This window comes from Bidens hawaiensis, unplaced genomic scaffold (assembly GCF_021521415.1).
Source record: "Bidens hawaiensis isolate Kalapana, Puna unplaced genomic scaffold, B.hawaiensis_p1.1 tig00038600_1, whole genome shotgun sequence".
NCBI classification, from domain to species: domain Eukaryota; kingdom Viridiplantae; phylum Streptophyta; class Magnoliopsida; order Asterales; family Asteraceae; genus Bidens; species Bidens hawaiensis.
In genome coordinates this window covers 5539-23051 of record NW_027496779.1, presented here as the reverse complement: position 1 = coordinate 23051, position 17513 = coordinate 5539, and the positions used below count along the sequence as shown (strand labels likewise).

The 17513-nt window shown below is 34.0% G+C and overlaps 2 pseudogenes; both read right to left on the bottom strand.

Annotated features, from left to right (window-relative positions):
- Positions 1–921: 921 nt before the first annotated feature.
- On the bottom strand, positions 922–9111 carry LOC143590455 (serine/threonine-protein kinase STY46-like; annotated as a pseudogene).
- Positions 9112–16098: 6987 nt separating this feature from the next.
- LOC143590454 (SKP1-interacting partner 15 pseudogene) lies at positions 16099–17278 on the bottom strand (annotated as a pseudogene).
- Between the last annotated feature and the right edge of the window lie 235 nt (positions 17279–17513).

The following is a 17513-nucleotide window of genomic DNA, read 5'->3' as shown; positions in this document are numbered from 1 at the left end:
GAAAAGTTTTTCACTTCCACTACGTATACCCTTAATATACAAAAATAGTTTTGAGAGATAAACGGGCCGTGTTCGTGTCAACCCTGACACCGACAAATATATGTGCCATGTAGACCTAAGTGCTAAGGTCCTGTTCGTTTCAAGGATTTGGAAGGAATTCTAAGGAATGACATTTTAAATCCCATAAATTGATATGTTCGTTTCATTAAATGAAAGAATGAGAATGGAAACTAAATCTCATTAAATCCCACATTTCATGGGATTTTAAAATCCCGCCTATTTGAAAGGATTGTTATGAAAAATAAAAACCCCTAAAAAAAAATTCAAAAAAATTAATAAAAAAATCATAAATCAAAATATACATCAAAAACGAAAAATGTAAAAAAACTAAAATGTTTCCGCCTTTGCCCTCGTTCTTAAAAAAAAACCGAGGAATGAACTGAAACCGAAAGTCGACGAAAACGAAACACAAAACAAAACTGAACCGAATTGATAGAAACCGAAAAAATCAATCAAAACGAAACAAAAAAACTGAAACCGAACAGAAATGAAACTGAAAAAACCGACCACAACGAAACAAAAGGCCGAAAACGAATCTGTAACCGACCAAAAACAAACAAAAGAAGATTCCAATTCCAATACATACTAACCAACCAAACACATGATAGGGATTCTCAAACACTCCATTCCATTCCAATTCCAATTCCAAATCCTTTAAAAAAAAGTCCGTGAAACGAACGCGCCCTAAATGTTTTATCAATAGTCCTACTTTTGGGCTAAATACATGTAGTAAGAAACTTTGGCCACTATACAATAAAGGTTGTCCCTCGTTTCCCAACCATAGCTGGTCCTATTTTCCTACTAAAGAAGAAAGTGTCCAAAAATGTAGGCCTTTTTTTGTAACCGATGATTGGAATATAATACAAAGTACAATAATAAAATAAACTATTTCTCAAAAGTTATTTTATTTAACTGTAAAGGAAGCATACCATTATTTCTGTACTTTTAACAAGTATTGACATGATAGTATTTGGGAGTGGACCTAAAAGATATTAAATGGCTATTTGACAAGAAAAAGAAAAGCACTTTGAAAATCAAGAACATGAAAATGGAGCGACTCTACACCAATAATATGAACACATGTCATACTAAAAATCTCGTTAATTTTTGCATATCATGAAATTCTCAAGATACTAGATGTTCTTCAAAAGCTTTGGAGTATTTTGTGTATGTGTCAAGCATTGTACATTTTTCTTTGGTGGTTGTACATTTATGGATACCATGACCGTCTAAAAGAATACCACGAAAGAGTATGCCATATCGCGTTACTTTCTCCATCTAAAACATGTCACCCTCTTATTGGTTTCAAAATCTAAAATAGCTCAAGTTGCATTTTGTGCTTTCAAACATATTTTATGATCAAATGACGACCATTTTATGGTTAGCGTGGCCATACAGACGGTTTTATAATACTAATTTTTTCACTTTTTTCCTCTATAAATAAAGTAGAAGCTGTATGAACAAAGTAATAATTACAAAGAGTTCCAAAAGTTTTTACCTGAATTTCCTTTAGTCCTTCAAGTTCAATTTTGATTTCAGAAAATGAAGGGCGGTTATCGGGATCAGAATCCCAACCCCTCTGCATCAACTCCACCAGTTTCGGGTGAGTATTCGTAGGAACATCTGGACGAAGTCCCTGCAACATACATTTATTATTATTATTATTATTATTATTATTATTATTATTATTATTATTATTATCAATATTAAACATGTGGAAAGCTTTGACCTGTCTTACTCCCAAGGCCGCTTGCAATGGTGTCATGTTTTCATACGGTACTTACATTATCAAATACATATTAGTTTTATATCAATAAGAAATTAAATAGATATTAATATTATGTGTTACCTTAGCTGTCACAAGCTCCCACAAAACAATAGCAAAACTGAAAACATCTGCCTTTTGATCATATAGTTGATGATTTATAACCTGCAAACAGAAAGAACGTATAAAAACAACAATAAATAAAATCCAAAAAACCGATAGTTCATAGAACGGGAAACTAAAGGAATTTAGAAACCTCGGGAGCCATCCATCTGTATGTTCCAGTCTCAGCAGTCATAACACCCTCTTGACTCAGAAACCGAGCCACCCCGAAATCAGCCACCTTTACAACCTAAGATATTTATGAAACAAAATAATAATAATAATAATAATAATAACAATAATAATAATAATGATACTTAATAAGGTGAAAAAAGCTAAGTGCATCCTTTACAATATTTCTAATAGATGAATAATGTAACACTTACATTTTGGCTGTCCATGAGCAAATTTGCAGTTTTCAGATCACGATGTATTATGTTGCTTTTGTGCAAGTAATCCATTCCTTTGCAGACATCTATAGCAAACTTAACTAACTGGGGAAGCATCAATGTGTGATGATTTTTATGAAGATACTCATAAAGACTCCCTCCAGTCATGTATTCTGCACCACAAGTTTTTATATATCTTCAAAGAACATCAATACTGACTGCATCAAGCATTAGCAAGGAATTTGCAACTATCCAGGTAATAAAAGTATAAAATAATCCAAAAAAGTATTTAACAGAAGCAAAAGAGAGCTGAAGAAATTTTTACCTGTTATTATGCACAAAGGAGGTTGTTTTGTGCATGCACCGATAAAACGAACAATATTACTGTGTTTAACCTCCCTGCGAAGACACAAGTAGGTGTAAATAAGCCTAGTCGTTTGTGACCTACCCAAAATCGGCTAGCTAAAAGCTCGAATCCAGAGCTTGAGCCTAAATTGGAGCTCGTTTAATCGGCGCAAGCTTCGTACACCAGGCTTGACTAGGCTTTATACAAATATATAATTACATATTAAATATTATTATTTATACAATTGTGAAAATAAAAACAAAATAATGTATATCTTGTTATATACATAAAATTTAAACCTTTTATTGAAACGGCATAAAATAAATACATATACATATATATATAAACACACACATGGTTTGGATCTATTAAAACTCAAACAACACTTAACAACTAATCACTTTATTTAATTATTATATATACAAGGGTAGTTCTATTAAGAACTCTTAACAACTAATCACTTTTATATATTTATATATATATATATATATATATATATATATATATATATATATCTACCTATTCTAATAAAAGAAAATAATTGTGACACGTGTCGCGTTGTGGTTAAACCCCACAATTTTTTTCCCTCCTAAACTAATATCTTAATTAATCTAATATCTGTTATAGATAAATGATTATTCACTTTCCTTTTACATTTTATTTATAGTATATCCATACATTTTAATTAATAAAAATAAATATTAACATATTATGTTACGATAAATTTCAAAATATACTTATCGAAATCCAAAAATCAACAAAAAACCATGTTTGTTAAAGATTGTAAAGAATATAATTTCAAATGTCATCGTTAACATATTATACTATGTATATTTTGAAGATTGTAAAGAAAAACATAACTCGAATATGCTTTCTTTTTACAAAGGGATTTTCTTAATCATTAAATTATAAATATATGCTTAAAATTCAATCTATTTTTTTAAAATCAATCCATTTGACAATTATTATTCTTATTATTATTTTGTAAATTGTTCTATAAATTTATAAATTCTAAAAATATGTTTTAAATCTATCCATTTATTTTTTTGGTTAATTTAGTAAACTATATATATTTTACAAAGCGATTTTTTAATCACTAAATTATAAATATATGCTTAAAATCCGATCCAGTTTTTCGGTTTTTTTTATTATCAAGGATTGTTTTGGGTTTTTTTGTGAAACTTAAATTTGATTGTTATAGATCAAAAGTTGGTAAATAGATTGTTTGGTACAAGTTAACTACATCTGGCTCAAAATTTGTTACGGGTCAAAAATGGGAAATCTGAGTATTTTTATAAGTTTGAGAATACAAATAAATTTATGGTCAATTTGTTACGGGTTCAAAATATTGACTCGAAAATGTCAAACAAAGAAAGTTAGAATTTTAAACATGACTCGAATTTCAGATTTATTTTCAATGGCATTTTTGAAAATAATCAAAATATTCGGGATTTGACAAATGGACTATTTTCCCCTCGACTATGCAAAAGTATGCTCAAATGAGCAAAATATTCACAAAATTGAATGGGTTAACATGTTATTTTTTATGTTATCATTATGACAAATCGAGAAGCCCCTTCAAACTTATCAAAATTCTTTTCAAGTGTAGCACATATAAGCATGGTTCTTGAAGAGCATACGTTGTTACAATTTAACGTTCTCATTTCCTTTTATGTGTGGTAAATTGATAGACTTATCAATAAATATAACGCTCCATCTATATTTAGGCTTAGTGGTCATAACTACTTTTGTATGAAAAGTAATCTTCTCGAAATTAGTCCATAACCGAAATTCTTTCAAGTATATATATGATACCGAGAATGAATTTTCAATAGGAGCGTTCTCGAGTATATTTTTCCATATACCTTTTTTTATTGAGTTTATTTAAAAAAGTCACTTTGTGATATAAATAAAATCAATTTATGTACACATATTATAGGTACAAACATAGATGTAATACATTTTTCCATATACATTATGTAATTATTTGTTTTACTTGTAACTTTATTATTCAGATCATCCCGTGTGTTACACGGGCTCTAAAACTAGTACATATATATATATATGGGTAGTTTTAACATTTGTAATTAAATATACCTTCACAATATATATGTAATCAGAAGTTTACACATGTGTAATAACCAATTTACATAAATGCTATCATAAAATAACATATAATAATAGCAAAACTACCCTAAAGGCCTCAAATAATATTAAACATATATAAAATGATTGTTGTTGAAGAGTTCTTAAGTTCTTAAATTATTTGAAAGTTCTGAAATGATCATGATCCTACACACACACATCTTTGTAAATAAAATAACTGAATGTATATTAAAAATAAATAAGCCAAGTTGGAGCTACAAAAATTATTAATGACCCAAGCTTGAGCATTAGGCATAAGAGCTTGAAACGAGCCAACCTTGAGCTTGGGCGAGCTAGGGCTCAACTCGGCTCGTTTACACTAACGCCTCATATGAAAAAGAATCAACCAATGACAACAGCTATATGCCTATATCTATGGTGGAATTGTTAAATACCACGTGGTATGTAAAAATATATTATATACTTGTGTTGTGAAGGTAAATTCAATTATAACCACTAACTTCATAACATGCAACCTCAGTTATAATAAGAACACTACCTGAGCATGGCTACTTCATGAGAAAATTCATCCTCCAATGTTTGATTTAAATGTTCAGATCTAAGAATCTTGATAGCAACATCCTGACCCAAGTATTCTCCACGAAATCCATCCAATAGCATATTAATAGTAAGTTAGATCAAGATACTAACAAAAAATGTAACTAGAAAATATTATCGATTACAAATCTCCACAAGATCCCGATGCAACTCTTTCCCCAATCTTTAGGAATCTTCTATCTATCTCTGCATCAGCATGATCAGCTTCTTTCTCAACAGCTGATTTGAAATGTGAAGAACCAGACCATGAACCCTACAAGAACATAACAATTTCTTCCCTTTTCACCCTCAAGAACATAATAAAGGAATGCTATTGAGAAATTATGATTTTACATCATAGAACTAACAAGCATATTCTAAACTCCAAGACATGTAGCAAAGGCTATTCAAGTTTCCATGCGCTCATGTAGGTTCATTCCTTGATTAAAAATTGGTATATCCAAATGTTAAAGAATCCATTCATCATTATGTTCCAAATGATAGATTTTAGAAAATATATTAGATTTTTCAGATGCACATTTATATCCAGAGTAGGGAGTAGGCCTAGCAAACTGGCGGATCGGGTGCGGGTCAAAATGGGTTCAGGTCGATATGGGTTCTAAGCAAAATGAGTTCGGGTCAAAACAGGTCATTAAAAAAGGCATCGATTTGGTTCGGGTCAAAACGGGTTCTGGCCAAAATGGAGTTAGATTCAAATGAGTAATTATAGAAAAAAGCTACCAATATGGTTAAAACAGACTACATATGTATATGGCGCTAAGAAGTAAAAAATTATTTTGTATTTTTCCATGTTGTCCAAATGGCAATTCTACTAAATATGATAGTTATATAATCTACACAGAAGTCAACATTTTTGCTTGTTGCATTACACGCACAAATTAGACTGTCTCTACTCAAGTGGTGGTAGAGCAGTGGCGGTGCCGGATGTAGTGGCGAAGGTTTCGATGGCGGAAATGGCGGGCAGTGGCGGCAACAGTGTTGATGGCGGTGTCATCTGCGTCGACGGTACCAGTGGTGGAGACAAAAATGGTCATGGTGGTGCTAACCCATGTACAACTTATGTTTGCTCAAATCAACCCATTATATAAAGAATGGTTCATGATTGCGACCCATAACGAAACTCATGAATAACAAATAAGATGGCAAGAAATGAAGTACCTCGTTTCTAGCAATTGCTTTCTCCATTGCTTCATGTAAAGCCTCAGTTTCCTGACCATAACATTAAAAAACCAGGCACATTGAAGCTCAGTAAAAAATTAAATATCAAACAATATAAAACGAGTCATAATTAGTACCTTAAAGGGCCATCCATCCACAACAAATACATCCAAAGAATAACCATCAGTTGTTGAAAACACATGTGCTTCACGGATGTTGAGATCTATGTCTGAAAGCAGAGCTGAAAGCTTTAACAAAATAAAAGAAACAAATTATGATCGTGTTTTATAACATAGCAAGAAACAGATAAGATGTGTTTAACATTTAATACTTCAATTTTATACCCTTATTACATTATTAACTCAACTTCCAAACTGAAATTAATCAAATGCTAGATAGGCATAGCCATGGGAAATAAGAGTCGCCCATGAAAGATTTTAAGGAAATTTGATCAAAAGAAGGCACGCAAAATGCTGATTTGCAAAAATGTGAATGCAGTGAAAAAATCTGATTAAGTAAAACATGTAGTCTTTCACCCAGATACCTGACTGAGGAGCTTAGGCTTGTCAATAGCAGAAAATATGACTTCAAGAATTGGTATATCTGGAACATCCACTCTGCAGATATTCATTGCATGGCAATTCATTCTCCTCATATAAAGAAAAAATCTATGATCTAAATTAAAAAATCAACAAAAGATAAACACACAGACACAACACCAAAAACATTATATGTATATTTATATGTGTGTGTGTGTTTATACATGTATATATAGTATACAAAGATTCCAAAGTACCTACTAAACCAGGTTAATTATTTCTGTAATTTTAAAAAATCCCTTAACAGTGAAGATGACATAATAAAAGAACACTATTAGTGAACAGTAAGAGAATGCATACACCCAAACTCTCATACACAGTACCTTCTAGAAGATTCTCCTTCAAGATTCTTTATATCCTTATCAATACAACCTTTTCTGACCTCCAGATTTAGGTCCTCAAGTTTAAAACAAGGCTCAAAACCCACCTCTGTTAATTCTTGTTGATCACCATCATCACCTCTAGTCCAAAAGTTCTACAAAGCACAAATTGAGGGCCAAGCTTAGAAATGGTAGAAGATAAAACAATATTCATGCTAAAACACAACTAATAAGAAAATTGCTGACAGAATACCATACATTTTTACTTAAAGATGAGGAATATAACATTCATAGTGTATTGTGAAACCTTAACTTAAAAAGTTAGATTCATTACCTCCAAAAGGCGAACATGAAAAGCTAATCGATTCTCAGGATCTCTTGCAAGCACAAGTAGTTTCTGATGCAGAAGCACATCTTCAGCTCTGTCCAAGTTCACATCCAGTGCATAACTGGTGCATTAAGAGTGATAACTATTTTGAGTAATTTAGTACATATAATCCTCATATTTCATAATTTTCAAATGAATACAAATCATGAACTAAAAACAAACTTAGCATAAACATATCATTGATTATCTATCCAATTTTGGTGAAAAAACAATTTCACAATAATCTTCCTGTTCAAAACAAAATTTTAACTATGCAATAATTGACTTGGTATTGAAACCCCAATTAAAGAAGTATCATAAACATGATATGTGAGTAGTTTAGAGAAAAAGAAACCATGAAGTCATGACTCACTCTTGCAATTAGTGTCAAAGTACCCCACCACCAAAAGCAGTGTACAGCATCCCTTTACCATTTGCACACCAAATTTGATCTTCTTTCATCTAGAATCTAGATTAACACTATTTCCTAAATTAATATGAATTTATCAGCATATTACCACACCTTTCACATCACTAATCTACCCCCCCCCCCCCCCCCCCAAATAGATTCAAAATTCAAGTCCAAACATGAAAACGATGAAATTGAGTACAAACACACACTCATTATTACCGAATTTGACTCCAATCATGCAAACACAAAGCGGTCACAACACATTATCCTATCTAAAATCAACTTGAACCTAAATCGTGCTATGAAAACAAATGCGCTATCAACAAATCGATACAAAATCCGTAACAAACTTATATACCTAGCAGGAAACTCACTGAAGTGAGCTTCCAACTGCTCACGAAACTCGGAACAATTAGCAGCACTAATTTGCAACATACTATCACGCTATTTCCTAAATTCATACGAATTGTTCAACATACTACCACACCTTTCACATCATTAACTTGCAATGGAATACAAACACACTCTCCATTAACAAATTATCACTGAATTTGACTCCAATTGTCAAAAACCAAAGCGTTGGCGAACAAATTCTCTTATACAAAATCAATTTCAACCTAAATCGTAATCCTAATTCCTAAACACATGCACTATGTAATATAAACTGATACAAAATCCGTAACAAACTTATATACCTAGCCGGAAACCGACTGAAATGAGCTTCCAACTGCTGACGAAACTCAGGACAGTTAGCAGCATCTTCGTTGCCAATCTCCAGCAACCGATTAAACACATCATCCACCACTTCATTACCGCTAAAGCTTCCGAAACTCCTCGGCGGCGATGAACTCTCACCGACTCCTTCAACCAAATCCATAACCTAATCGTGTAATTACCTCTGTACGTATATATGTATATATGTCTTCAAATGCACAACCGTTTAATTACTACATATCTATCTACAATCAATGATATTATTTGACGGAAAACGTTACGGTTACGTCGCCGTCAGAGAAAACGGAGGTGAAATTTGACGGTTAGGTGACGGAAGGATTGAGGATTATGAAAAGTGTTTGGGTTGGGGAAATGGCAGGAGAGCAAGAGAAGACGTCACTGTGTGTTTATGGTGTTTGTGTGTGAGAGAGAATGAGTTGAAATAGTGGATAAAGAGAGTTGAAGTTGACGTGAGACGGAAATGGGTAATGGTGCTATGGGTTTATTTCATTTACCGTGAATATAATAAGCACGGCCTCGTTTACTTTACTTTACTTTACTTTACTTTACTTTATATCTTATCGACATTTCAAGACATTTCACCGAGATTTTTGTTATTTGTATTGTACATGTAAATGTGAATTTTATAGATATATTTCTTTTCTTTACAATTTTTAATATGGAGTGTTTTATATTTTTATAGATCATTTTTGTGGTTTAATGGTCTTTTTAGAGTTTGATTTGAAAATTGTAATTGACTATCAGTTGATTCTTTAAATATTTTTCTTAATCACTGATTGTTGCATTATTGCATTGCTGTCCAGATATATACGTATCACATATATGAACCACTTTTATTTTTTATGGAATTGATAGAAACTTAGTCGGTTTCAGTACACTCACTTACAACTGAAATAGAAATTCCAGAAATATAGTTGTAACAAGCCTAAAAATTTACAGATTATTCATTTTTCTATTAAATCTTAGTTTAATAATAAAAGAGAAAAGTCATTTCGTAAATTATTAAAAAGGGTTTAGATAAATTTAAGTAATATAGGATAATTAACTTAAAAAAATACATAAAATTAAACAACAAAAAAAATTTAAATTTAAAAGTAAAACATAAAAAGAGACAAAATAAACGCGGGAGGGAGGGGGTAGAAAAGGGAGACCGCCACGCCTCAAGTTGTAACATCTCGGAAAACCCATATTTATTTTGGGCTAAAGTTGTCAACTTTGAAAGTTAAATGATTAAAAAATAATTACAAAGACAAGTAATGGAAAAAATAAGATAAGAAAAGGAAAGCATCATATCTTAAGGAAATAACAAAATTTTCCATCTCACATGGAAAGATGAAAGAAAGTGGAGGCATTCCATATTAGCATGAATAAGGAATGGAATTTTCATCCTACATGGAAACAAAAAAAGAAATGAAAGCTCTTTATAAAAAAGCAAGTTTCCATATAAATGTTTTAATATGGCTAATCACTCTCATAGTCCTAGCCGAGAGTGTGAAGCACCCGACGCGCACGGACACGGACGATGAGCGTAATGTGGCGTTTTAATGGCGCACTTCGCATGCTCGCATCGCCGCGAGCCGCATAAGGGCCGCTTTAGTATTTTTGGAAAATGGGAGTATGATCAAGAAGTGGCAAGTTATCAAAGACGAGGGACTAAAAATAAAAATTTGAGTTTCGGAACCCATCGCGCTACGCGATGAGCCCAAGCACACAGGACCATCGCGCTACACGATGGTCTATGATGACGCAGCAACACGTGTCACGACAGGGGGACACGTGGCAGACGCTAGGGATTAGTCAGCAGCCACGCGTCAACCCCCTGCCATCGCGCTACGCAATGGCTTAAGACAAGGGACCATCGCGCTACGCGATGGTACCAAATTTCGGCTATAAAAATGGAGGCTCACGGCACTTCATTCCACACCTCAAACACACACATTTACACACACATTCTCACACACTAGTCTCGGTTTACGTGCCAAGCTCCGAAGCTTTGACGGTTTAAGCAGTATTACGCGATATAGAGTAGAAGTGCCGCTCGATCAGTCTTAACTAGCTAACTCCAAATACCCGTACAAGGTAGGGGTTCTGTTTAAATAATATTTTATTATGGCTTAGTCCATAGTCGGGGGTATAGCCCGAACCTTGATCACTGTTAAGTATAATATAACTTTTCATAGGCAAAGGTTATAGTCAAATTATAGTTTCTTTATGATTAAAAAACGTAATCATGTACATGCAAGGGGTATAGTTAAATAGTATTTATTTATGATTAAGAAACATACTATTCATTCACACAGGTTATAGTTAAAATAATGTTTCTTCCTAAAGAAGAAACCTGATATATAATTAATAAATAAACAAAGGAACTAAAGGTCCACATGTTTTGAACAAACGAATTGTCAAGGTTAAAGCTATACAAAGCAGACTACGGGGTCTGAAGCTAGATCGTTGATCTAGATATTCATACAAATGTTAATCTCGTACTATAGGTCCGAGATAGCAGTCAATCAATCAATCAAAAAACTGAAAACAGAAACAGGAATCAGTAACAGAAACTGATTTACATGCAGGAGTCAGTAACCCAAACTGATCAATATACAGGAGTCAGTATCAGAAACTGATTACAATCATAAAAGGTGAATACGCCCCAAACTTTTACAACTCTTTTAGAGTCTGAACTATTTACATAGGATTTACGAATCCTTAAAACTTTGTGTTGCAATAATAAGAAACGGGCATACTCAGATTAAGAATATACATGTGTCTGGATCCATTCATACATGGTGACTCGGAGTTCCCCGAGGCCATGCATATCATCAAACACGCCTGTGGAAGTCTACGGACTGTTCAGAGAAATGATATTGTATATATGATTAATTGTACATGTGCGTAGGGTAATTTTAACCCAATTGAGTTGGGTGCCTAATGAGTATTGTCATAAAGGTATTACTATTGTTTATACAATGGTATTATAGAGTCAGCGTCATTCACCGGCTGTGTGCTGACGTATTTTCCCCCATATTTCAGGGAACTGTAAAGAATAGAACTGACAGGCAAGACTGATAGAAGATTGGAGACATAGTCATTATGGCTCAGATATTCAAAATATTATAAAGAATAATATTTTCAAAAGATATGTATTCAACTCCCAAGTTTTTAATATAATAATATTTTATCTGAAAAACTTCCGCTGATATTTTATTATACAATATTCAACGGGTATTCTAACCCGACATTTTATAAATGAATATTATATTTTAAAGACTTCCGCTAATAACCCGCAACTCTGATATATTTTCGAAACAGGTACCAACCCGGGATGTCGCACCCGGGCCCTAAGTCGGGGTGTGACACAAGTTAAACCCGTAACCTCAGTGTTGGAACACCTACACGCCAACCAATCCAATTAAATTATATTCAAAACGACAAAAAACCGTATGAAATTACCCATGTTATGTCTTAAACAATCAATTAGAACTCTAATATGCGACGATCCTGCAGATATAATGAATAACTAGGCCACATGGTCCGAAGCAATGATGTTAACTTCGCATGTTTGGTTAAACTCCACAGCTAACTACCAGATCTCAATGGTATGTACACATGATCCATATCTGGATCTCTACAATCGATAAATATACTACATGACGCACTCTTCATAACCTTAAACATTTGGATTTCTACGCTACATAAGGAGCGTGGTTGGCATTACGGAACTTAACAGAATAATGGCCCTATAACCGTCGACAATCCTAGTTACAACCAATGATGGCAGGAGAAAAGTCCTCAGCATATAACATTAAATTGTATCACCTGTCACCAGATCACACCATCGTAAATACAACACCATCTTCCAAATACTTGTCAGGAGACCTTTGGCCCAACGACATTGGTGAATTCTTCCCATACAAGTGGTGAAGATTGAAAAGTTATTTATGTATTTAGGTGGTGTGAAATTAAGAAGTGCGTGTAATGCCCGTTCTATTTTTTTTTTTTTTGAAGAAAGTACTAAATAATCATTCATTGTGATATACTTTCATGCTCTAAATACTTAACAACCTCATGCTAGAACAATTATTCTCATATAAAATATAAATTTGTTTTGTTTTAATATATTCTTTTTGATGTTGTAAAAATGTAATTATCAACGAAGACATTCAAACCATTTTATATAGTATATTTTATACCCCATTAACTTATGTTAACAATTGCAAGTTGGGCAGGTTTTGATTGACGGGCACGCACAATAGCTTGACTGATCCAAAATTCAATCGTGACAACATTGGGAAATTCTGTTACAAAATTTGCAATAATTTTATTTATTCAAATTTGCAATAACTATGTATTCAAATTATTTAATATATATTTATTTTAAGAAGACTTATATAGTTATATGCATACAACATTTAAAATATCAGAAAAAAAAATAAAAATAAAATAAACCAAGACACATGATTCATGTGGCTCAACGTTGTCCATTTTTCCATAAAACAAATGTTTATTAGATCACTTTGTTCGATAAAGGGTAAGTAGTATTAGATTTTTAAAAAATCTATTTAATTATTTTATTACTTTTGTATTCACAAAAGAAAAGTTGTCGTCGGGTAATCCATTCAAAATCGATCTATATCTATATGTCGTAATGTAGACTGGGTTTTTATTTAAAGTAAATTAACCTTAGGTGTGAAATGAATCTTTGGAGCTTAATGTTAGCTATCTTTCATATATAAACCACAAAACAATTTGTTTTTTTATGAAAAATTTTGTGCCAATTGTAATTGTTAATTGTTGTAAGCACACACATCATTGTCCAATTATATTTCATGGCATCATTGATAATTCACAACTGCTCGTGTAACATGTTAATTAGCTTAAATATATGGAATGGAAACTCCTAACCTTAGCAAGCACTTTGGCCAACTGGTTTGAGTACTTCTCATGAGGTAGCATTGGTAGATCAGTAGATGAGTCTCTTGATATATGATTAGTGGTTTCACAATCTTTTCGTTCTTGGTTATGAGGATTAGAAGAAAACTTACATGAACCTAAAATAATCACAACAATAACCAAGTAATACCTCTTTTTTCGTAGACTACTCATGATATTGTTTAATCTTTATGCAAATAGTGCACTGATCCTCGTAAGAATACTCAATTTATTTCATATTTATCAATTTTGTTAATTATTTTGAGGTTAACATATGTAATATGCTCACTTTCTGTGCCATAAAGATGTTTAACTATATATGCATTGGAAAAGGGAAACATGTCACTCCGACATATCTTTCATATATATCCAAAGCATATATATATATTCCATCTTCTCTCAACTTTGAGCAAGGCATCATTAATTAAAAAGAATTTTTCGGGTTGAAGAAAAGAAGTAAATAAAATGAGTTTCAAACTTTAATCTTAAATTTGGATTAAAACTCTGGTTTGCAATGTCTTGTGAAAAGAATATTAAATTCTTACAACAAAGCTAAGGTATGCTCAAGGGTTTGTTTCTTGAGAGCTCTTTAACATAACTAACTTCATAACAACTTTTCTCACCATTATATAAGTTACATGCTTGAACAATTTTGTCTTGTTTTGCTATCCTAAAGGAAACATACCCTTTTACAAGGCTTAAAGCCCTTGAGAAGTTGCACTTTACAATTAAATGCTTCAGCACTTGTATGATTGCTTAGAGTTGTGCAGAGCGTGAGCACACATCAAAATTTGTCTACTTCACAACTTGGTTTTGATGTTTCCACTCCTTTGGTACTGAAGTTTTTGGTCTCGAATGTTGACCTATGCTTACTTTTGCCATGCATAAAACTTATTGGTTCATGTTTGGATTTAAGATTAGGCTTTTCATTAGGCTTATTAGCTTAACTTTTGAAAAATTCGTTTTCAACTCTTGGTTGGTAAACCTTAGGAGCCTGAGCCGCTGACTCAACACCAATTAAGCTCATCTATCTTGGGCAAGGGCATGCAAATATGCAATCAACTAAAGGATTAATAGGATTAATAACATTGAATCCGGTGTAAGTTTCTACTCTATACTCTTTACAAGTTTCAATAAGGGTCATCTCTTGCATAAAATAATTTTGCTTTTAAAATTACATGAAAGCAAAAATATAATAACGGTATTATTTAAAACTAATAACCATGAAAAGTAGAATTAAAAAAAAAAAAAAAAGAAACAATGTTTGTTTGTATTTGGTGTTTCAAAACTTCTCATATTAGATATGATTCAAATTCAGATGTTGGAGGCGTCAAGGTAAAAATATGACCCGTGACTTTTGTACCCACACGAATACAATCAAGCTTAGTTTGCTGCCAAAAGAACATAATATTTGCTGCTGCCTAAAGATTCCTTGGTTTCTGTTTTTAAGGAAAGTGGTTGGTATCAAGTACAGACCACTCACCACTGCCTAAAATCTAAGACAGTAACTCGCTCACAGTTAGCTTGGTAAAAAGCTTGTATAAACATTCGAGACGAGATCAGCTAGTTGACTTTTATATAAGTTCAACCCAAGCTTAGGTTAGCTAATCAAGGCAAGTTTGGAGCTAAAGGCGTTAGCTCAAATATGTTTTCATAATTGTAATCATAAAATTACATATAATAACCGACAAAACTATCTTCAAATAATACTAACATACGAAAAAATCTACAAAAATTGGTTGGCTGTTAAAAGTGCTTAAAGTTCTTAAATTATTTAGGAGTTCTGAAATGAACGCTATATGTATCATCTCCTATACATAAAACTTCACATGTACACGACAGTCACCTCAAGCAGCCGGCACCTCAGGTGCGGCTGCTGCCTCACAGTCAGAAGCGATATCTCCTTGAGTGCGCGCCCCTAGCGCCTAAGCATGCCTCTTTCGCACCTTTTTAAACCAAGGCGGTGTAGTAAACTATCCCTACATGTAGCTTCTAAGTAACTAATCTCAGTTTGATTTTTAAAATCATCACAATCAATTGAAAAACACATATCCAAGAAGAAGAATACCAAGTAACTATCAACAAAACATGTAAAATTGTCTCAACTGTTCCTACCTATAACACACTTATCATACAATATAAATCAACAATAATCACTCTTAGTAAAGAGCATGTTTGAAGTTTGAACAGTTTATGCATCAAAAGACATAACAATTCATAAAACCAAGTAACAAATAACCAAATTACCAAATCAAACATGAACAATTATAACATAAATCAAAAACAAAAACAAGACTTCCCTCAAGGCGACGCATCCAACCGAGCATCAAACAAGAACCCGCGATACAACCCATCCCCATTCCCGGGAACCCCATCAATCCACCTCCACTCTTCCTTCCCATTCTCACCCGACTCCCACAACGCCAACCGCCCAATCCTTTTCCCCGAAAAACACACGCGATTCCCGCCTCCAAACACCTTAAACTTACTCGACTCCTGAAAAAACCTAAACATCTCCAACGGCATTCTCCCCGCTTCACCCCACTCCAACGTCCCCAAATCCAACTTCAATATCAAAATTGTCGAACACGACGCATTAAGCGAACACGACGACTTCAACCCCCCAATCATCAAAACCACATCCCCAAACCCTTTCAACAAACGCGGCCGTTTAAGAATATCAAACACATCCCCCCACTCATGCTTCTCCAAAGTATTCCACGGCTGCGACGTCTGGAGGCTTTTTAAAGAACAAATAAAAAGCTTCCATTGACTCCGCCACGGCGATCCCACATCGCACAACGCGATTATCGACTTATTAATAAGAATCGGGCTTCTAGGCTTCGAAGGCAAATTCGATGAGAATTTGAGCCACGCGTTGTTCAAATTCGAGTAATACAACGCCGCGAGCTCATTTAACACAATGACTTGGCTGTCGACCGAGTCGGTTAACACCGAGCCGTGTCTGGACCAGGCGGAACCGAGTTGAGGTAGGGTTTTGTGTTCTAAAGTCAACGGATTTGTAATGACTAACGATTTGTTTGAATCGGACGCCGGCGAGTCGGCCCAGAGGTAGAGTAACCCGCCGGCGGCCGCGATGGGGTGGGCGGAGGGATAAGGTAGGAAGGATAAAGGGAATTGAAGCCATTTATTGGCGGCTGGATCGAATAAGTGGAGGACAGGCGAAGGCGAGAGGTGGTGGCGATGGGGTGGGCGGAGGGCGAGGAGTGGGAAGGGTGAGGTGGCGGCGAGGAGTTGGGTGAAGGCCGGCGATGATAAGGCGGCGTCGAGGGTTTTGGAAACGGATTTGCAGATGATGACTTGGCGGAGTGAGATTCGGGAGAAGATCTGGTGGAGTATGTCTTGCGGGAGCTGGGAGAAGATGTTTTCCATTGGATGGATGGATGGGAATGAATTATTAGTGGGTTTCAATCGAATTAAAGGGGGATGGGATGAGATGAGACGAGATGTATTAGATCATTGTGATTGTGTGAGGATTAGAGATGGAGACGGAGGCGGAGACCGGTGGCGTCGGTGGTGGAGTTGAATATTATTATTGTTGTTTTTTAGAGTTTACTTCTTCTTCGGTTGATACGCTACACATAAACAAGTGTAGACTGGGTAAGAG